General features: G+C 34.8%; 1 pseudogene; it reads right to left on the reverse strand.

The window, feature by feature from the left end:
- Nucleotides 1-20,482: 20,482 nt before the first annotated feature.
- Nucleotides 20,483-21,349, reverse strand: LOC138358629 (ribonucleoside-diphosphate reductase subunit M2 pseudogene; annotated as a pseudogene).
- Between the last annotated feature and the right edge of the window lie 4,080 nt (nt 21,350-25,429).

A 25,429-nucleotide genomic window follows, 5' to 3' on the forward strand; every position in this document is an offset into this window, starting at 1 on the left:
GGGATTGATAGGGTAGATAAAGACAGTCTATTTAACACAAGGGGCACACGTACTAGGGGACACAGGTGGAAACTGAGTGCCCAAATGAGCCACAGAGATATTAGAAAGAACTTTTTTAGTGTCAGAGTGGTTGACAAATGGAATGCATTAGGAAGTGATGTGGTGGAGGCTAACTCCATACACAGTTTCAAGTGTAGATATGACAGAGCCCGATAGGCTCAGGAATCTGTACACCTGTTGATTGACGGTTGAGAGGCGGGACCAAAGAGCCAGAGCTCAACCCCCGCAAACACAACTAGGTGAGTACAACTAGGTGAGTACACACCCACACACACAAAGACACACACACACACACACACACACACACACCCACACATAAAGACACACACACACACACACACAAAGACACACAACGACACACACACACACACACAAAGACACACACACACACACACACACACACAAGGAAGTGTGTGAGGAATTGAATAAGAAATTCCAGGAGGTCTTCACCTTAGAACAAGGAGAAATTCCAGAGGTAAGTGAGGGAATAGCTAACCAGGAACCACTGGAAGAGTTTGAGATTACAAGTGGGGAAGTAAGGAAGTGTTTACTAGAGTTGGACGTGACGAAGGCTATAGGCCCAGATGGAATCTCCCCTTGGGTTCTAAAGGAAGGAGCAAGAGAACTGAGCCTACCACTCTCCATAGTGTATAACAAATCACTGGCAACAGGGGAACTGCCAGATACTTGGAAAGCAGCTAACGTAGTCCCGATATACAAGAAAGGGGATAGACAGGAGGCACTGAACTACAGGCCAGTGTCCCTAACCTGCATACCATGCAAGCTGATGGAGAAGATTGTGCGAAAAAAACTAGTGGAGCATCTGGAGCGAAGGAACTTTGTAACACAGCATCAACATGGGTTCAGGGATGGCAGGTCCTGCCTCACAGGGTTACTTGAATTCTACGACCAGGCAACAAAAATAAGGCAAGAAAGAGAAGGGTGGGCAGACTGCATATTTTTGGATTGTCAGAAAGCCTTTGATACAGTGCCACACAAGAGGCTAGTGCGAAAGTTGGAGATGCAGGCTGGAGTGAGAGGGAAGGTACTCCGGTGGATAGAGGAATACCTAAGCAACAGGAGACAACGAGTCTGTGTGAGGGGTGAGGTCTCAGATTGGCGAGACGTCACAAGTGGAGTCCCGCAGGGGTCAGTCCTTGGACCTATACTGTTTCTGGTATATGTAAATGATCTCCCAGAGGGTATAGATTCGTTCCTCTCAATGTTTGCCGACGATGCAAAAATTATGAGGAGGATTGAAACAGAGGATGATAGTAGGAGGCTACAAGATGACCTGGATAGACTGAGTGAATGGTCCAACAAATGGCTGTTGAAGTTCAACCCGAGTAAATGCAAAGTAATGAAACTAGGCAGTGGAAACAGGAGGCCAGGCACAGGATACAGAATAGGAGATGAAGTACTTAATGAAACAGACAGAGAGAAAGATCTAGGAGTTGATATCACACCAAACCTGTCTCCTGAAGCCCACATAAAGAGAATAACGTCTGCGGCATATGCGAGGCTGGCTAACATCAGAACGGCGTTCAGGAACCTGTGTAAGGAATCATTCAGAATCTTGTACACCACATATGTAAGACCAATCCTGGAGTATGCGGCCCCAGCATGGAGCCCGTACCTTGTCAAGCACAAGACGAAGCTGGAAAAAGTCCAAAGGTATGCTACTAGACTAGTCCCAGAACTAAGAGGCATGAGTTATGAGGAAAGGCTGCGGGAAATGCACCTCACGACACTGGAAGACAGAAGAGTAAGGGGGGACATGATCACAACCTACAAAATCCTCAGGGGAATCGACCGGGTAAACAAGGACGAACTTTTCAACACTGGTGGGACGCGAACAAGGGGACACAGGTGGAAGCTGAGTACCCAAATGAGCCACAGAGACGTTAGAAAGAACTTTTTCAGTGTCAGAGTAGTTAGCAAATGGAATGCATTAGGAAGTGATGTGGTGGAGGCTGACTCCATTCACAGTTTCAAATGTAGATATGATAGAGCCCAATATGCTCAGGAATCTGTACACCAGTTGATTGACGGTTGAGAGGCGGGACCAAAGAGCCAGAGCTCAACCCCCGCAAGCACAATTAGGTGAGTACAATTAGGTGAGTACACAAAGACACACACACAAAGACACACACACACACACACACACACACAAAGACACACAACGACTCACACACACACACACAAAAACACACACAAAGACATACACACACACACACAAAGACACACAACGACTCACACACACACACACAAAAACACACACAAAGACATACACACACACACACACACAAAGACACACACACAAAGACACAAAGACACACACACACACACATAAAGACACACACACACACACACACACACAAAGACACACAACGACACACACACACAAAAAAAACACACACAAAGACATACACAAAGACACACACAAAGACACACACAAAGACACACAAAGACACACACACACACACAAAGACACACACACACACACACACACACACACACACACACACACAGACACACACACACACACACACACAAAGACACACACACACACAAAGACACCCACACACACACAAAGACACACACAAAGACACAAAGACACACACACAAAGACACACACAAAGACACACACAAAGACACACACACACACACAAAGACACACACACAAAGACACAAAGACACACACACACACACACAAAGACACAAAGACACACACACACACACACAAAGACACACACAAAGACACACACACACACACACAAAGACACACACAAAGACACACACACACAAAGACACACACAAAGACACAAAGACACACACAAAGACACACACACACACACACAAAGACACACACACACACACACAAAGACACACACACACACACACACAAGGACACACACAAAGACACACACACACACACAAAGACACAAAGACACACACACACACACACAAAGACACAAAGACACACACACACACACACACAAAGACACAAAGACACAAAGACACACACACAAAGACACAAAGACACAAAGACACACACACAAAGACACAAAGACACACACACAAAGACACACACACACACACACACACACACACAAAGACACAAAGACACACACACAAACACACAAAGACACAAAGACACACACACACACACACAAAGACACAAAGACACACACACACACACACAAAGAAACAAAGACACACACACACACACAAAAAGACACACACACACACAAAAAGACACACACAAAGACACAAAGACACACACACACACACACACACACAAAGACACACACACACACACACAAAGACACACACAAAGACACAAAGACACACACACACACACAAAGACACACACACACAAAGACACACACAAAGACACACACACACACACAAAGACACACGACCTAAAAAAGGCTTTCGACAGAGTTCCACATAAGAGGTTGTTCTGGAAACTGGAAAATATTGGAGGGGTGACAGGTAAGCTTCTATCATGGATGAAAAATTTTCTGACTGATAGAAAAATGAGGGCAGTAATCAGAGGCAATGTATCGGAATGGAGAAATGTCACAAGTGGAGTACCACAGGGTTCAGTTCTTGCACCAGTGATGTTTATTGTGTACATAAATGATCTACCAGTTGGTATACAGAATTATATGAACATGTTTGCTGATGATGCTAAGATAATAGGAAGGATAAGAAATTTAGATGATTGTCATGCCCTTCAAGAAGACCTGGACAAAATAAGTATATGGAGCACCACTTGGCAAATGGAATTTAATGTTAATAAATGTCATGTTATGGAATGTGGAATAGGAGAACATAGACCCCACACAACCTATATATTATGTGAGAAATCTTTAAAGAATTCTGATAAAGAAAGAGATCTAGGAGTGGTTCTAGATAGAAAACTATCACCTGAGGACCACATAAAGAATATTGTGCAAGGAGCCTATGCAATGCTTTCTAACTTCAGAATTGCATTTAAATACATGGATGGCGATATACTAAAGAAATTGTTCATGACTTTTGTTAGGCCAAAGCTAGAATATGCAGCTGTTGTGTGGTGCCCATATCTTAAGAAGCACATCAACAAACTGGAAAAGGTGCAAAGACATGCTACTAAGTGGCTCCCAGAACTGAAGGGCAAGAGCTACGAGGAGAGGTTAGAAGCATTAAATATGCCAAAACTAGAAGACAGAAGAAAAAGAGGTGATATGATCACTACGTACAAAATAGTAACAGGAATTGATAAAATCGACAGGGAAGACTTCCTGAGACCTGGAACTTCAAGAACAAGAGGTCATAGATTTAAACTAGCTAAACACAGATGCCGAAGAAATATAAGAAAATTCACCTTCGCAAATAGAGTGGTAGACGGTTGGAACAAGTTAAGTGAGAAGGTGGTGGAGGCCAAGACCGTCAGTAGTTTCAAAGCGTTATATGACAAAGAGTGCTGGGAAGACGGGACACCACGAGCGTAGCTCTCATCCTGTAACTACACTTAGGTAATTACACACAAAGACACACACAAAGACACACACACACACACAAAGACACAAAGACACACACACACACACACAAAGACACAAAGACACAAAGACACACACACAAAGACACAAAGACACAAAGACACACACACAAAGACACAAAGACACACACACAAAGACACACACACACACACACACACACACACACACAAAGACACAAAGACACACACACACACACACAAAGACACAAAGACACACACACACACACACAAAGACACAAAGACACACACACACACACACAAAGAAACAAAGACACACACACACACACAAAAAGACAAACACACACACAAAAAGACACACACAAAGACACAAAGACACACACACACACACAACGACACACACACACACAACGACACACACACACACACACACACACAAAGACACACACACAAAGACACACACACTTACACACACAAAGACACAAAGACACACACACACACACACAAAGACACAAAGACACACACACACACACACAAAGACACAAAGACACAAAGACACACACACAAAGACACAAAGACACAAAGACACACACACAAAGACACAAAGACACACACACAAAGACACACACACACACACAAAGACACAAAGACACACACACAAACACACAAAGACACAAAGACACACACACACACACACAAAGACACAAAGACACACACACACACACACAAAGAAACAAAGACACACACACACACAAAAAAAGAAACACACACACACAAAAAGACACACACAAAGACACAAAGACACACACAAAGACACACACACACACACACAAAGACACACACACACACACACAAAGACACACACACACACACACAAAGACACACACAAAGACACACACAAAGACACAAAGACACACACAAAGACACACACACACACACAAAGACACACACACACAAAGACACACACACACACAAAGACACACGACCTAAAAAAGGCTTTCGACAGAGTTCCACATAAGAGGTTGTTCTGGAAACTGGAAAATATTGGAGGGGTGACAGGTAAGCTTCTATCATGGATGAAAAATTTTCTGACTGATAGAAAAATGAGGGCAGTAATCAGAGGCAATGTATCGGAATGGAGAAATGTCACAAGTGGAGTACCACAGGGTTCAGTTCTTGCACCAGTGATGTTTATTGTGTACATAAATGATCTACCAGTTGGTATACAGAATTATATGAACATGTTTGCTGATGATACTAAGATAATAGGAAGGATAAGAAATTTAGATGATTGTCATGCCCTTCAAGAAGACCTGGACAAAATAAGTATATGGAGCACCACTTGGCAAATGGAATTTAATGTTAATAAATGTCATGTTATGGAATGTGGAATAGGAGAACATAGACCCCACACAACCTATATATTATGTGAGAAATCTTTAAAGAATTCTGATAAAGAAAGAGATCTAGGAGTGGTTCTAGATAGAAAACTATCACCTGAGGACCACATAAAGAATATTGTGCAAGGAGCCTATTCAATGCTTTCTAACTTCAGAATTGCATTTAAATACATGGATGGCGATATACTAAAGAAATTGTTCATGACTTTTGTTAGGCCAAAGCTAGAATATGCAGCTGTTGTGTGGTGCCCATATCTTAAGAAGCACATCAACAAACTGGAAAAGGTGCAAAGACATGCTACTAAGTGGCTCCCAGAACTGAAGGGCAAGAGCTACGAGGAGAGGTTAGAAGCATTAAATATGCCAAAACTAGAAGACAGAAGAAAAAGAGGTGATATGATCACTACGTACAAAATAGTAACAGGAATTGATAAAATCGACAGGGAAGACTTCCTGAGACCTGGAACTTCAAGAACAAGAGGTCATAGATTTAAACTAGCTAAACACAGATGCCGAAGAAATATAAGAAAATTCACCTTCGCAAATAGAGTGGTAGACGGTTGGAACAAGTTAAGTGAGAAGGTGGTGGAGGCCAAGACCGTCAGTAGTTTCAAAGCGTTATATGACAAAGAGTGCTGGGAAGACGGGACACCACGAGCGTAGCTCTCATCCTGTAACTACACTTAGGTAATTACACACAAAGACACACACAAAGACACACACACACACACAAAGACACAAAGACACACACACACACACACAAAGACACAAAGACACAAAGACACACACACAAAGACACAAAGACACAAAGACACACACACAAAGACACAAAGACACACACACAAAGACACACACACACACACACACAAAGACACAAAGACACACACACACACACACAAAGACACAAAGACACACACACACACACACAAAGACACAAAGACACACACACACACACACAAAGAAACAAAGACACACACACACACACAAAAAGACAAACACACACACAAAAAGACACACACAAAGACACAAAGACACACACACACACACACAACGACACACACACACACAACGACACACACACACACACACACACAAAGACACACACACAAAGACACACACACTTACACACACAAAGACACCAAGACACACACACTTACACACACAAAGACACACACACACACACACACAAAGACACACACACTTACACACACAAAGACACAAAGACACACACACACACAACGACACACACACACACACACACACACACAAAGACACACACACACACACAAAGACACACACACACACACACACACACAAAGACACACACACTTACACACACAAAGACACACACACACACACACACACAAAGACACACACACAAAGACACAAAGACACACACACACAAAGACACAAAGACACACACACTTACACACACACAAAGACACAAAGACACACACACTTACACACACAAAGACACACACACTTACACACACAAAGACACACACACTTACACACACAAAGACACACACACTTACACACACAGACACAGACACAAAGACACACACACTTACACACACAAAGACACACACACACAGACACAAAGACACACACACACACACACAGACACAGACACAAAGACACACACACACACACACACACACACACACACACCCACAGACACAGGAATCCCAAAAGTTTACCAAAACTCTTATTATACTCACTTTACATTTTTTTCTTAAACTAGTTGGGAGAGGTACAGTCTTTGATATGATTGGGAACGGCATTCAACATTTTAAGACCCTTGATTTGAAGAGCAGCATTTCTGGTTTGATTAAGTCGAACTCTTGGGAACCGAATGATATCTAGGGGCAGTGTAACAGCACATCATTCTTTTTTTTTTTTTATTAGATATGGTATCTCATCCATAAAAAATATTTTGTGGAAAAAAATGGGGTTGACCACCAGCCCGTGGTCAGTGGGGACCCTGTGGTGGACCATCAGCCGGTGGTGGACCATTCATTGGCTTATTAGGCAAATCAGATCTTGAATAGTTTGCCAAATAAGACATCAAATTTTATTTATAACTCCAAATTTTGTATTGGTTATTTTTTAATTCAGGCAAAAAAAATGAAGAGAATCAATTAATTCTTTATGGATTTATATATTTTTCCAAATTTTATTGCAAAATAAAACTTATAAAAATTTCTATATAATATAAAATTTTTGATGTTTAAGTTTTGTTAATTTTATAAACATAATTTTATTTATCACATATTAAATATATAATATTATTAATTTTATATATAATTTTTTATTTATATTTAAAATAAAAAAAAACAAAATATACATTTTGATTAAAATATTCATAGTTACTTTATAATTTGAGATAAAATTAAAGAAAACAGAAATAATATTTTCCCCTTTATAGGTAAATTCGATATTTTATATAAAAATAAAACAAACAAAAAGTCACTCAAAGTCATTTTATATATTATTTATTTATTTTATAAACATTTATTTTAAATAAAATTAAAAAAACCTGAAAAAATATATATATATTTTCTTTTTATTAAACAAATATTTCATCACTACTTTCATAATCACTACTTCCATATTCTTTGTAGTCGTTACTTGCCTCTGTATCATAATTATAATCTATATTATCACTATTTTCATCATTAATCCATTTGAAAGATGAACAATACATGCCAACTTCAAAATCCCTAAATACAAAATAATAATAATGACTTACAAATGCTAATAACATTATGGGAGTAATAACTTTGCGAATACCAATTTGGATATAATAATATTCATCGAATAATTTAAACCAAGAAGTTGGTAAAATGTTTCCATAAACATCTAAAAATTGAACTTGAATACAACATTTTTCCTGATCATAAAGAATATTCATTGAACCTCGTTCTTTGAAACATCGAAATTTTAAATTTGATATAACAATATGATATTGATTATTTTCCTTATTTGTTATGTTTAAAAAGTATGGTTTATCTCCATATATAAAATGAACTGCATCTTCAATTTTTGATTGTAACATCTCCTTAGGTTTAAAGCTTTTCTTCAGAACAGATAAAATATAATTCCATCGGTAATTTTCATTACAAAAACATTTCCCATATAAATTACATAAGGGATACTCATCATCACTTAATGCACAATAGAGATAGTAGGCAGCCGTTGCTACAAAATTATTACTTTTGCTTATACTCTGAAACAACTCACGTCCTGTATTATCAAAATATTGAACTGAGGGAGGATTGTTTGAAACAATTTTTAGCGATCCAGTATGGTAAGACGAAGGTATACCATCTCCTATTATTTCTTTCTTACATCCATTACAAAATTTCATGTTTAAGATTCTCAAAACCATAACGGACTCTTCCGGTGTTGTTGTGTGTACTGACAAAGACCATATCGGGTGTTTTAAATTGTCTCTCCCATATATTCTTTCAAGAAAAGTGGTTACATTTCCTACTGTAAAAAAGGAAAATTTGAATTTTTGTTTAGTCATTTGTTCAAAATAATCCATTCGAAAATTTGTATTACAGAGACATTTAATGCCATAATTTTCAAAACAAGTTGTAACGTTATCATATAACATTATTTTTTCTGTGAGGATTTGTATTTTGAAGACATATATTCTTCCACTAGCTGAGTAATTTTATGAGTGTTGGATACAACTCGTAATATCCGTTTATGTAATGGCTCATCTTTTTTAATATCAGGGAAAAAGAAAATTGGAATATTAATAAATAAAATGTTAATTTTACCACTCCCACTCCCATTTTCTAAGAACTGTGCAACATTATTTATATTAGGAGAGTAATCACAGACTGAATGGGAATCCAATTTCATAATAAATTTCCTTTTCAATTTTATGAGTAAGTATTGTACAAATAATTGTAAGTCTTCTACACTATTATTTTCAAAGGTAACATCATCATCATTCTTATCAACATTATTAATATTATGATGATGATAGTTGGTTAGAACAATTGTTCCTAAAGGTAAAGCAGGAGGATAAAAGTGTAATTTTTTGAAATAAGATAATGGGATTTCTATACTACCATCTGAGTTACATGCAAACATTATTTAGTTTTGTTTTTAATATTGAGTGAATTCATAAATCGATTAAAAAATTTTTCGGTATTTTCGTAATCAATCAAATCAGTCTTGGATACAAATTTTGCCTTTAAAATTACCTTTGCACATCCACGTTCAATATCTTCAAAATTTGAACATGGATATGTTCCTTTATGTATTTCAATATTATTTTTATCAATCTTACACTTCATCCAAATAGATAATTCTTGTTTTTCCTCATCAAAATGGGGATCCGGACACGCTGTACACGGAAAATGTTTATTGTCATGTAAGTTAGTATACATAGGACCGCAGTTACATAGACCATTAGAATAACCTGGAGCTGTAATTACACCAGATGGTAAATGTTCCAGACAAGGATCGCGGAAACAGGCTATCAGAAAAGCCAAAATTATCAGAAAAGTGTGATACCTTAAATAGGATGTCGTCTGTTGTTATCAAATTTGTGTACGATGAGAATAATATTAAAATATTGGATGAACAAGATAGCATTCTTGACAATATAACAACATATAATAATAAGACTCGTCCTATACTTAAAGTTCTTCGAGAAGATTTAAATGGGACACTCTATATAGCACAGTGTATTGGTAATTGTAAAAAAAGTATTGATTCGCATGCTATTACCTATATGCATCAATATTTGTTTGTTTTGAGTATAATAATAATTATAATTTCAGTAAGTTTATTAATTATTCAATTATATTATATTACATGTGTTAAAAGTAAAAAAAAAAAAAAAAAGGCAGGAAGAAATAGGAGAGTATATTTCATACGAACTTCCCGAACCACTTTAAACTAAATTTATGTTAATAAACATCAACATCCCATCAAAAACTTAAACTATTTCTTTATCAATGTCTAATGTATCAAAAAATGCCCCAAACCCAAAACCCAAAACAACCATTGGAATTTAAAACACAATTTATGAGATAATCCAACATGATTTGATTGATGTGTATAGTTAATCTGGTATACTAATAACGGTGTTTCCTCTTTGAAAAGAAACGATCTAGTACTACTTACTATCGGATATATATAGCAAATATCTTCATTTTTACTAAAAGTTCGGCTTGAAATGAAAGAATTCAACAATGTTAAGTTAATAGGAAGTGCACACTGGTTGTTTTCTACTTTATGTATTTCTACTCTACTTATTCCTTTAAAGAGTAGAATTTCTTTAGTATGTTGAATACCACGATTCAAATGACAAATTATTCTTCCCTCTAATGTTTCCAAAGGGTTATTTAATTTAATCTTAACCGTGGTCATTTTACATTCATATATTTTACATCCTATATAGTATTTATTAGGATCTGGAAAAGTTTCGTATAATAAGCGTCCCTCTGTTTCTTCATTTATATCTACATTTATAGTTAATTTTGGATATAAGAAATAAGAGTATGTATAACATGCACCACATGTTATTGAAAATGAAATATTATAAACAGTTGGGATCATTACTATTTCTTTAAATAATTTTGTTTTTGATTGTTGATGTCTTGTTTGCCATGTAGGATGGAATGGGTCATTTATAAATGTCATGTATGGAGTTTTAATAGATAATGGAGCCCATGGAATTATAGAATGAGCAAAACAAACAGTAGTAATTTTTCTTACGGTCAATATTAATAATAATAATAATAATTGATTCCAATCCATTGCCATAATTTATGTTATTAAACCAAACCAAGCGTATACCCCAAAAACGGAAAACAGCAAGTAATTATTAATTATTATTATATACGTTTATGTTTTGGGGGCTTTGGTGTTCTGCCGGATCGATTTTAATATTTTTAAAAGTATAATAAAGGCTCGATTAAGTCCAGGTGGGGCATTCAGGGTTAAATAAACTTTTTCCCATTTGTTCAATCTTGTGTTGTCCTTTGCCTGGTTGGCACTGATGATAACATAGCTAATTCTACCTGTTAACAGGTAGTGGATTTTTTTTTATATTTATTCATTATAAAAGGATATAGATATTTTTTTATTAGGTAAGATTACAATTATGATTTCAATCCATACCCCTAAAATGAAACTTGCCAGCTACATAATTGGTCAAGCAAGAGGATCAGCTGCCATTTGTGGAGAATATGCCTCTGCTACATTAGGCGTGTTGAACAATTATAAAGATATTAAAATATATTGCCTCATTGGGAAGGACTGGCTTGTTGATAAACTTTCAAACTTCATTCCCATCGAATATTCAGGTTATACACTTGTAAAGAATGAAAAAACAAAAAAAGGAGGGTTCATAGCAATCGCTGAATAAATACATCCGGAAGATGTACCAGTATTGATATACTTTATTGAGTCTCCGTCAATACGAGTATTGCTACCTAAAAACTACATTACATGGAAAGAACAAATTACATCAAAGTTGCAAATGGTACCCTCGACAATGGAGAACCTCCCAACTTTTCCGATATTGTTGGGAGATTTTATGAAGAAGTAATAAAAACTATGGATACTGATACCGAAAGATGTGGAATTTTTCCTTCATTTAAAACAGATAAAAAAGTTTGTAAATTGTATCCAGTAGATCTAAGGTTGACATTTATTCATCCCCGTTTTGAAATTAAAAGGAAACGAAAAATCTGTGAGTGGTTTAATGAAGATGAGTATAATATTCAATTTCTTTTAATATTCGAGAGGTTAAAAATACCTGATCTTTGTAATGCTTCTTCAACGACATTACATGAAAGGGAAGGTACTGCAAAGAGGACTATAAAATGTAAATTACAAGGCAAGAAAATTCCCATTGGTCTCTGTGTACCTTCGCTAATATTATACAAATTTGGTTATAAAAGGGCTGAAATATAGGAAGAGCCTATAACCTTAGGCGTAATGGCTTTAGGAACCAGTAATCAGAATATGGACGAAAAAACTTATGTCATGGGAGCCTTAAAGAAAAGATGGAGTTGTACTCGCAGGAGGAGTGGGCAAATAAATAAGTATCCACAGTATGTAAAGTGTTATGAGCCAGTTGGTCTCGTATATGAGTCTCAGATATTTGATAGATTCAGTCATAACCTAATTGATGGTTATATAATATCAAATAATGATGACCAATACTTATTCAGCCCATATGTCTGTCTTGGGTTACTGACTCGAAATATCAAAATCCTTCCTGTCATATATACTCATTTGCTATTCCCCAGAGGAAACGTTTTTGTAATTCAGAAGTCTGATGAATCTGGTGTGTTCTCGGAAATTGCAAAGTGGCTCCTCCAAATACTATAGTTAATTGTATGAATGACCTCTAATTTTTTATAGGCTTTAGGGGACGTCGCACTTGGCCTACAACTTTCATGTTTGTTTAAGTTAATTTGTTTATATTTGAGTTAAAACGAATTAACTTAAATAAACTAACACAACAAGAAAATCACTCTGCCTTATTAGGCAAATGGGGTCTTTTTTGCATAGTGGCTGAGAAGTACGTTCTATGCCAGAGAACAAACGTCTCGGCCTACTGTGCAAGAAAGACCCCATTTACCTAATAAGGCTGAGTTCATTAGATTATTTTTAGTCTCCTCACCTGTGTTCTATACTCTGTCAGAATCAATCAAAATAACAGTTTGTGAACTGGTAATAAATAATAAGCCCAAATACAAAATATAATTCTTTACTGATGAGCATTTAAACCAAACCAACCATATATATATTGAAAAACGAGCGAAACGGCATTTTACTTTTTGGTGCTACGAGTTTTTACATAAATTTTCATTATGCCGGCATTTTTTGGTACATTTCTGATTATTTCTTTTGCAAATACATCTATGATTTAAACAAGATAAAAGTTTACAGTGGCATACTAATTGTTTCAAGTGCCTATTAACACTGAGAAAGTAATTTGATTGTCTACGAACAATCTCACGAAGCCCAAGTTGTTGATTCTTATTAATTTCGTTTGGCATTATTCTTTCGATTGTTTTATCAAAATCGTTTCTTGATAGATATTGGTTAATCGTTCCAAATTTTGTAGCTACACGATATAAATCTCTTTCATTGTCTATTTCGATGATAATTTCACTGATTGTTCGCATTCCTGTTTTGTTTTCCCTATCTTCTTTAGGTATTATCAAATTAACAGTATCATATAGGCTAACAGGTGTTACATTTGCCGATGACAATTGTAACATTTTTGAGGCATTAGTTATCTGACGCTCATAAACTTTTCTTCTAATAGTTCCTAAATTTTCAATATGTAAATTATATGAATCGTTATTTACTTCAGAATTATTATTATCATTAGGTTTACCATCTTCTAAATTACATAATCTTCTATTTATTATTACTTTAGGCGACAGCACAATACCAGGTGATGATGGTGTTGGTGGTGATAATATAGGGGGTAATGAAGGTGGCGGTATTTGTGGCAGGGATAATATGGAAGTAGAGGCAGTTGTAGCACCAGCAGCAACAGTAACAGTAACCTCCTCAACCTCATCAAAAATTATTTCTTCCATGTCTGGCAACGGTGAAGAAATCTGACGCAGCAGCGGACTTGATGATGACAGGGAATACTGCAATTATATAAAAAATAAAAATTTTAGTATACAGAAATTAATTGAGGACTCTCGTTTTCCAAGGTTGAACTGAAAACAAAACCAATAAATATTAAGGAATTTTACCTTTGCTTCTTTGCCTCTTTTTTCTTCATCCTCTTTGTCTTCTTCTTCTTCTTCTTCTTCTTCTTCTTCATTGTCATCATAGTGACAGTTATTGAACAATTGGCTATATATTGAGGGCGAAAGACGAATCTTCATAACTATTGGCGGTTCTATACCAAAAACTGCCTTGTAAGGCGATATGCCAATTCCACGTGAATATGCTGTGTTTTTGGTGAATTGCACAAAGGGAAGTCCAGCTGACCAATCTCGCGTTTGAGATTGATTGTCAGCTGGAAGTCCAGCTGACCAATCTGACGCAGCAGCGGACTTGATGATGACAGGGAATACTGCAATTATATAAAAAATAAAAATTTTAGTATACAGAAATTAATTGAGGACTCTCGTTTTCCAAGGTTGAACTGAAAACAAAACCAATAAATATTAAGGAATTTTACCTTTGCTTCTTTGCCTCTTTTTTCTTCATCCTCTTTGTCTTCTTCTTCTTCTTCTTCTTCTTCTTCATTGTCATCATAGTGACAGTTATCGAACAATTGGCTATATATTGAGGGCGAAAGACGAATCTTCATAACTATTGGCGGTTCTATACCAAAAACTGCCTTGTAAGGCGATATGCCAATTCCACGTGAATATGCTGTGTTTTTGGTGAATTGCACAAAGGGAAGTCCAGCTGACCAATCTCGCGTTTGATTCTCACACATCCAACTGCCATGCATTTTGATTACATCCCCATTCGCACGTTCAATGCTCCCTTGGCTCTGTGGATGACGAGGTTTGCTATTAATGAGGAGCATGTTGGGCCACATTTCGTTTTTTAGCTCTTGAATGACCTCTGCCACAAATTCACGGCCGTTATCGCTCTGCAGAATTCGTGGGGCTCCCAAGAGAGCAAATATATCGAGTAAGTGGCGTGCCACTTCAATCGCCCGTTTACTGCGAAGAGCTCGTAAAACCGAAAACTTTGTTAAATGATCCTGATAATGTAAAATATATTTATACACACATCCTCCTTCTTTTTGCATATTTATTAAGTCCATTTGTCCTCGCTCCGCAAAACTGGTCGATACAATGGGCCGTATTACCCCCTTTTTTCGTCGAGGAAGTCGTTTCAAATTGCATATGTGGCAGAGTGAAATAAAGAGTTTCACCGATTGTTGAGTAACGTTATCGATAGTTTTACTTGCTTCAAAATAAGTTCTTTTTTCTCCTCCGTGACAAACTGCTCTGTGTGCATCATAAATCGTATCATACAATTGCCCTTGATGTATGAAACGACGACACATCCGGCCAGGATCAGCTGTTGTTGTTGTTGTTGTTGTGGTTGTTGTTGTTACAGCCGTAGTAGAATGACGATTGTCACTGGTCAGTTTACGCTTGGTCCCCCGCTTCATTCTTCGTTCAGTTTCGTCGATGGTTACTAAGACGTCATCCCCAAATAGATTTTTGACATCATATCGAGACAATAGATCATATTCATGAGATGTCTTTGTAGTCAGTTTCAATTTAGCATTTTTGACTTCCTCAATGTATTGTGCTAATTTGTCTCGAGTGAAAATTTTCCGGCTTCCATGGCCACCTTTTTCCAACATTTGGCTAATTTTTAATTCAAATTCCTTTTTTTGTATCACCTCTTCTTCTCTCTCACACCCTTCATTAACTTTTTGTCCCAAAGGTAAAGACGTGGATGATGAAGGTAATGGTTCTTCATCAACACTAGTATTGTTATTATCACTTCTTTTTTGTTGTTTCTGTCCACATGTTAATGGAGAGGAAATTGTAGGTGTGTCCTCCATACTGGAGCAAAATCGACTGACTCTGATATTAACCCTCACACGCTGAATATTTTATATTGACCAATCACTGGCAGGCTTTCTTGGTTAAGCTGGCAGTTTACAGTTTGTGCTTATTTGACTAAATTATTCCTGTAAGACAACACAAACATTGTTGTTACATTCTAGGTCAATTATTTCAAGTTTCCGTTAAAATGTCAGTGTCATCAATATCTAGCAAAATTATTATAATACTTTGCCTAATGGGCAGAGTGCACTTATTGTATGTGAAAAAAAAAAAAAAAAGGAACTAGACTAAAATTTAATTTATTGACTATCATCAATTCAATGTGTGTGTTGCGGGTTACAAACAAAAAATCAGTGTACCATCATACCCTCCCTGAGAGAGTGAAATATCATCAGTTCAATGTGTGTTGCTGGTTACGAACCAAAACAATTCAGTGTTGCATCATACCCTCCCTGAAAGGGTGAAGGGAGTTGTTAAACAATGATAGGATTAATTACCATTGTTTGAATGTGGTTTGGGGAAGTTGGTTGACGGTTAGCCAATTTCCTTAACTCTCAAAACTTAGCTGATGTTCTTCTTTATGTTAACAACCACTTGTATATCTTCCTTAAGTATGTTAACTATAGCCTGAAGTGCATCCTGCTGCCATTTTAGGTATTGTGATATATCCTGCACTTTGTCAACAACCAGTCCATACCGTTGGGCTCGCAGAAAACTACCAGGCTTTATAGACTGAGCCATTAGTTCATTCAAACATCCCTTTAGGTCCTGCAGCTGCATATACAAGTTTTCTAATCCCAGTCGAATCTGATCCTCTATTTCTTCTAGTGGTAGATTTTTTTTCCTTTCAACCTCTTGTGCTGACACCAATTTTAGAACTCGGCGCATTATATTTGTCTGTTTCAACATAAAATTCTGAATGGTAACTTTAATTGTCGTCTGCATACAACTTAATTGTCTTATATCATCCATAATATTCTTCATACTATTATGAATTTTATTGCCATATTCTTCCTGATACTTGAACTGTTTCTGTAATTCCTGAAATCCCACTTTTACAACAGGTATCAATTTCTTTGGGTCAGGATTTTTTTGTTTGCCCAGTTCCCACAATGCTGGATCAATTCCTATAAACAATAAATAATTTATTTTAATTTTTAATTCCACAAATGTAGGTACAATAAAAAAATACCCCGTAATATCTTCACTTTTGTCATTATGTCACGATAAGTAGATGGATTGGTCATATCAAAATCATTTACCTCTTTGCGGTGTATCAAGATATTTCTTCATTTGTTGTTCAGTTAAAGTCAACATTGGAATAATCTGTTCAATAAACAAATTCTGAAACAGAAAAAGTAGGCATTTTTGTCTCTGTCTGGCTATCTACCTGCCTGTCATTCAAAAAACGTTCCATTAATAATGTCCCTTTTAAGCTAATTTGATTATTTAAGCCAACCTGATATCAAATCCCATTAAATAGATTGGTGCAAGCTATAATAAGGCTTACTTAGGCTTACCTTAAAAATTGGATTGTATGATGCTCTTAACATATGACTAAAGGTCTCAGTGGTAGATGCACGTTGAATCTCTCCTAGAAGGTATATTATAATATAGAGCAGTTTGCATAATACCATACTTGAAATCATTTTTTATGATAATTATTATTAGGGAAAACATTATAAAATCTTTAAATTCTTTTACCATTAGGAAAAACTTGCTGAATGTAAAATCTGAAGTTCGTTTTGTTTGGTACTTCAGCAGCAAAAATTTCATTAACAACAACTTCATTACCTCCGAATAATAGACTCAATGCTGAAATAACTTCCTGTTTGTAGGCCCTGGAAGAATAAAAAAAAATAAAAAAAACATTTTTTAATGTTCCCGGATCCTAGTCATATTTAACACTGAAAAATTATTAGAATATTATACAAGTATATGATTATTAATTACTTACTCCACTTCTGAAAGGCCCCTTCCAATTATAATTTGCACAATACCATCTTCATTACGATAATTGGGAATTTTTGTATAGCAAACTACTTTGAAACGACAATATGGATTTTCAGATGTGAACTCTACAGGTGACATATTGGACGAATAATAACCTGGAATAAAATTCATAAAATTATACTTTATTTTAATTATATACATTTTACAATATTATAAACAACTAGTCAAATCTACTAAGTTTTCCATAATAGTTTACTCACTACCTCATCGAAAAAAAATAAAATCCACATATTTACCTTTACCAAACCCCCAAAAAGCTTGAAGTTGATTCCACTTTCGCAAGACCTCATCATTTTCATTATTGAAGTAGGAAGGAGCACAGATTGCAATATGTAATGCCATTGATGATGAGCCCGGTTGTTGGTGAAGCATCTGAAACTGATGATTGCCCCTATTTGATTCGACCAGTGAAAAACAATGTTCATCGAATCCTCACACATTATGGTGAAACCATTTAACACACCATCTCACCAAATGACCTACAACAGATCACAATTGCCTTATGTTTGTAAATATATATTAATTTAACTAGTCAGTGGTATGAAGAAAACATTCAATAAAACATATCACTAACTAGTACAAATCAATAAATATCCAGCGGCAGGCCTCCGTTGCAGAAATAGGAAAGCAACTTTTCTTCACAGAAGTTCGTTTGTCAAATATTATGGAAAAAAAACAAACAAAAAAAAAACACTTAAATCAATATCATAATGCGCTTCTGTTGATAGGTCGAATTAAAAATTTTAACAATAATATATATCCAGCAGACAACATTGAGTTAACAACCACACTTCTTTTTGGCAAGACGAAACTTTATAGTTGATCTGGTGGTTTTCAGTCTATGACAAGCAGGCAACCCACAATCATCATTAACACATGAAGACACATGTGTATGCAAGAGGGTTGAATATAAGATTAACACCGAACAATGTGGATGTCTAGAAACTACTACATGATGGCGAACCCGGCGAAACATTAGACAAATCGGGGTACAAGTTTTTTTTTGACATGATGCTCTGTGGGCAAATTCATACAGCAGCACATCGGTTCCATCGTGGTTAGCAAACCATTCTAATATTTGTAATAAACTTTGAGTATTAATTTCACAATAACGTTGTTTTTTTTATATAGTCTCAGGCGTTATATTAACCAACTTTCTCAAAGCCACATTTTCATCATTGGAATGGATATGGTTTTCTATTTTAACAATAATAGACTTGCTAGTTGAAGTAGTATCTTTTTTCTCTTTTATCTTCTTCTCTTCGGCTCCCTCACTGATATCGCTAATATCATCCTAGAAAGATTAGATTTCATTACAAATGCACCTGAGACATTATTTATTTATTTATTATAATATAGTGTCCAAAGCTTCATCATGCTTATCATAAAATAACTTTTAGGTACTTACACCACAAGATTCCTTGGATAGCTCCATTACACAGTAGCCCGTATTACTACTGAACAGGATTCTGGCATACTGGTTGACTGGACTGGATACGGAGGCTCTTATATATTGTATCACCGGCATATTGCATGGAACTTAATGTAATGATTCATTTCTCTCTTTGAATTATATTCATTGGTGAATATAAAATAGAAAAGTTGATTCAATGGCGATAACCAAACTTGGTGTTTACATCGGACGATAGTAGCACTGCTTGGTAATCATGTGATATGTTGATATTTCATAAAGAAGATTATGGTTTTGTTATTATGTCCATAATTACATACCTCATATTTTGTAGTCTTGTAATTAATGGAAAGAGAGAATGTAAGGTATTTAATTCATTATTCATCAAGTCAAAATATAAATATGATAAGTAAAAGATAATAGATATATATTTTTATTTTTAGTTTTATATTAAATTATTTATATTCTATATAAAAAAAACATGTTCTATTCCATCCATCAACTAATTAACTAAAAGTCTGAATCTTATGTAAAAACACTATTGATCTGAATTTATTACACCATATTTTTGATATTCACTTACTTTTTTTTCAAAAAAATTAGTTTTCCCTTCTAATGAGATATTTTCCATAAAGTCAAATGGATTTTCTACATTATAAAGTTTCTTAAAACCGAGTTCAAAGAGAAGTCGGTCAGCCACAAATTCTATATACTTCCCCATTAGATCACAGTTCATACCAATAAGTTTGATTGGCAAGGCATCTGTTAAAAATTCTTGTTCAATCTTCACAGCATTATCAATGATAGAATATACATATTTCTGATCAGGCTTATTAATCAAGTACTTAAATATCAAGCAAGCAAAATCTGTGTGTAACCCTTCATCTCTAGAAATCAGTTCATTACTGAAGGTTAGACCTGGCATTAAACCACGTTTTTTTAACCAAAATATTGCAGCAAATGAACCACTAAAGAAAATACCCTCTACTGCAGCAAAGGCAACAATGCGTTCGGCATATGTTGCCGTTCTATTGGTAATCCACCTTAGAGCCCAATCAGCTTTTTTCTTAACAGCTGGCAGCGTTTCAATAGCATTAAATAATCTGTTCTGCTCCTGTAAATCTTTTATGTATGTATTAATAAGTAAACTGTACATTTCATTGTGAATATTTTCCATGGCAATCTGAAAACCATAAAAACACCTCACTTCTGGTATTTGTACTTCTTGGCAGAAACGTTCAACAAGATTTTCATTGACGATACCATCTGATGCGGCAAAAAATGCTAGAACATGTGAAATGAAGTGACGTTCCTCTTCATTAAGTTTCTGTTCCCAATCTACAATATCCTGTGACAAGTCTACTTCTTCAACTGTCCAAAATGATGCTAGCGCCTTCTTATACATTTTAAAGATATCATGATTTTCAATTGGGAACAGTGTAAAACGTCCTGGATTTTTAATCAAAAAGGGTTCAATCATCTGAAAAAAATATATAAATAAATAAATAAAATATTTATTTTAACATTGTGTTCACTATCATAGCATAATAAACGAATGAAATTATTGAATTTTGAGTAAAAAAAGAGATTAATTTACTACGTACATGTTCTTCCATCCTATATTTTATGTAAACTAAAATAGGTACACACACACACATATATATATATATATATATATATATATATATATATATATATATATATATATATATATATATATATATATATATATATATATATATATATATATATATATATATATATATATATATATATATACTGTATATATGGTTAGGTAGCCGAAAAAGTTAGGTTAGGTTAGGTTAGGTAGGTTAGGTAGTCGAAAAACAATTAATTCATGAAAACTTGGCTTAGGCAAATCAGGTCTTGTATAGTAGGCTGAGTGCTTTTCTTTATTTTCGATAATTTGTTTCCAATTTGTTTATTTGAATTATTACTATTATATTACATTATAATCATGATTTATTGACTTAATTGTGTTAGTTTAGGTTAATGTTATAATAGGATAGGGTAGAACATTTCTGGAAAAAATATATGAATTTTGTTAAAATTTGGCTTATGACCTAGTAACATGAAGAGAGCAGACAAAATAACCTTGCTCTTTTCGTTGACAGGGCTGGAGCTTATTACTCTGGCGGTGTCTTGTGCTGCTTTTCTTTGACACGCTTCCCAATGAACAGTATCCATTATAACACCAGGCAGTAATACTTCCTATGTTTTGAAGCCATGCCAATTGAACCTGATTGTGACTCACTGCTGCGTTTGTTGCTATTTACTTCAGTAACAGTATATTCACTCTCTGGGAGAACTTCAGAAGGGTATATAGGGGGTATTTCATTGTTCCAAGTATCAAGTAGATTTGCTCTCAATTTTTCTGAATTGATACTCCCTATATCTTCTGTTAAAATATTTAAAGATTTTAAATGAGGTTTAATACTAATGTCTGCAAATTCATATGAAAGGTACTTATTTACCAATACATAATTTCGTTCCCAGTCATTCATACTTAAAATAATCTTAACATCTTCAAAATGTTTTAAATTAAAGTTTTCCACTTTATTTATTGAGGGCCAAGTAATTGAAGCACATTTTATAATAATTATTTCACTGTTTTGAAGATCAATTAATACGTCGGCAAATGTTGTTCTTACATTTATCGATGAAACATTATCTAATATAAGTAAAAATGAATTTTCCACTAAATGATACAAGTTGATTGTTGGATTAAAGTTTTGTAAAAATTCCACTTTTATTTTTAAATTATTTCTCCATATGACAATTTTATCCCACACTTGAATGATATTTTTTGGGGCTGTTAGTATTATAACAGAATATTTTCTGGGGTAGATTTCATATTGCTTTTTCATGGTTTACAAAAAAAAAAAAAAGCAACTGCGCCACCCTTGTTGACAGTTGGGATCTTGAAGAACAAATAGAACCAATATCACCATCATTTTATAATTATCTGAAAATGATAAAAAAAAATAGTTCTTTGTATATTATAAGCTCAGAAATATATAAAGATGTGTTGATACAGAGTAGAATGAATAATTTGTTCCACAAGAAAAAATCTACATACCTTATTTTTTATATTATTATCTTTTTAGTAATAATATTTAAACAGGGTAGTATATCATGCTTTATAGTATTATAAATCCTACATTTTAACAGTGATCCTAAATTTAACCACAGCAAATGGATCACTCATTATACTAATATTTTTTGCCCACATTTTACATTTTATAATATTTTCACCTGGGCTAAGTTTCAATTGAATAGGAAGAAGTGGGGCATAATATCCATCTATATGTTCCTTGGTTGGAAAATAATAAACAGGAAAACCTTGCGGAGTATATTTGTTTGGACTATTAACCCAAATATGTGAACAAGATACCCATACACATTTTGGTAACTTATTACCATTAGCAATTGAGCTTTTCTTCATATTTTCACGCAGGCTTGTAATCTCATGATCTGATGAGAGTTGAAGATCTTCAATTCTATCATATACATTAGGTAAAAAATTTGGAAGATTACGAATAGATAATAAAATTATTGGTGTTAAGGTATTAAAATACCAATTCTCTTTTCTAAATTAATCAAATATGGATGTATCAAATTTACAAAATACATTATTATTTTCATCATTTGGATTAATCGTTGTATCATCATTACAATTAACTGTATTTACATGAGAAATCATATCGTAACCACGATTTTGGTCCATATAATTCTTACTTTCAAAGACAACATACAGACCAGCAGGTTTAGTAATAGTTTTTGTAATGAAATTCATTGACAGTTGAGGATGCTGAGTTGAAATTGTTGACCTATTTCTTGAATAATATAAATATATAATTAAAAAGATCACAATTAAAAATATCATAAATATTATAATATATAAGGAATTTGATAGTGACATTATTATTTTATTTTATATAAAAAAATGTCTCACATCTAAACTAATAATGTATACTATTGATTATATTATATATATAACGAAACAACATTCTTGTTGACTTAGTTGTGTTAGTTTTGATACGACGGTCATCTAGTCAATATGTGGGGTAACCTGCAGGGGACACGACTATCCTCAGTTCTAATCTACACATGAATAATCTTCCATTTAGACCACCACACAGCTGAGTGGATACGAACATTGGATAGCATCTTTCACCCTGATACCCCTGTTTCATAGCAGTGCTGTCAGGGGCTGCTTCCTGGGGGTAGAAATAGGCCTGGTCTAGGACTGGTCCGCGGGGACACTAAATAGTCCCTAAATCATCTCAAGATAATCTCAGGATATTTAGTATATTATATTAAATTATTGTTGACTCGAGCTCCTTTTTTATCTGTGATATAAATGCTAAAATTATATTGATCTCATTTTCAATTACATCAGTTAGAATATTATCTCTGTGTGATGTTAATGTTTCACTAAAGGCTTCCTCAAGAACTGTTGGAGTATAATTCAACAAATGAAGGCAACCATAATTATGAACATGTTGAGCCACATTACATTTGATTTAATCTGTATGGAATGAGCTGTAAATAATCTGTGCATGACATAAACCATATGGATTCTGGCAATTCAGTTGTTGATTAACATTATTAGATAATGGTGATGGTGGAGATGATGTTAGTTCAAGTTGAGATGGTGGTTGGGAAGAAGAAGGTAGTCTAGGATTATGAATAGGTTTTCGTGATGTAACTTTATATGGATTTTGGGAATGAGTTGGTTTTAAGGTAATATTCCCTTGTAAGATCAAATAATTGCATACCAATGTATGTTGTTTATGTATAACTCCTCCACCATTAGCAATCCATATAATAGTTACAAATAGAGAATGTAACATATCGAGAAGTAGAAGACAATTACTTTGAGCTAAATAATTATGATATATTTTGAAGTCTTTGCTAGCTATTATTAAATTTTCTTTGCATTTAACTTTGATTCTATTTAGAGTATTACTTTCAATATTTTCAATATTTTCAGTACGTTGTATTAAAGATTGGGGATGAGAAAACACAATATCTTTAATTTTTTTGGTTTCAGCATGAGGTGAAAATAAATAATGGAGACTAAATGACATAATATAAAATTTCCCTGTTTCAGAAACCAGCAAACGATATGGATGTATTAGATAGGGAAAATATTTAATTATATTAAATACTTGGTGAATTTTATTGATCAAATCGCTCAATTGGGTTAAATATATTAAATGCTTAGAAATAGAAAATAAATCACACAAGCCCAAAATGGGACGAATTCCCAATAAATCATTATTATGATCTTTACTATCAATTGCACAATCATTAGTTCCTAGCTTCCACATATTATCAAACATTTCTACCGATCGACCATCTATTAGTCTAAATCTGTGAGAGGGATTTGCAACAAGGGAATTTAGATCATGTTCATTTAAGAGATAAAGTGGCGTAATATTATTCTTGAAACCACCTA

Source organism: Procambarus clarkii, chromosome 85 (genome assembly GCF_040958095.1).
Source record: "Procambarus clarkii isolate CNS0578487 chromosome 85, FALCON_Pclarkii_2.0, whole genome shotgun sequence".
Lineage (NCBI taxonomy): Eukaryota > Metazoa > Arthropoda > Malacostraca > Decapoda > Cambaridae > Procambarus > Procambarus clarkii.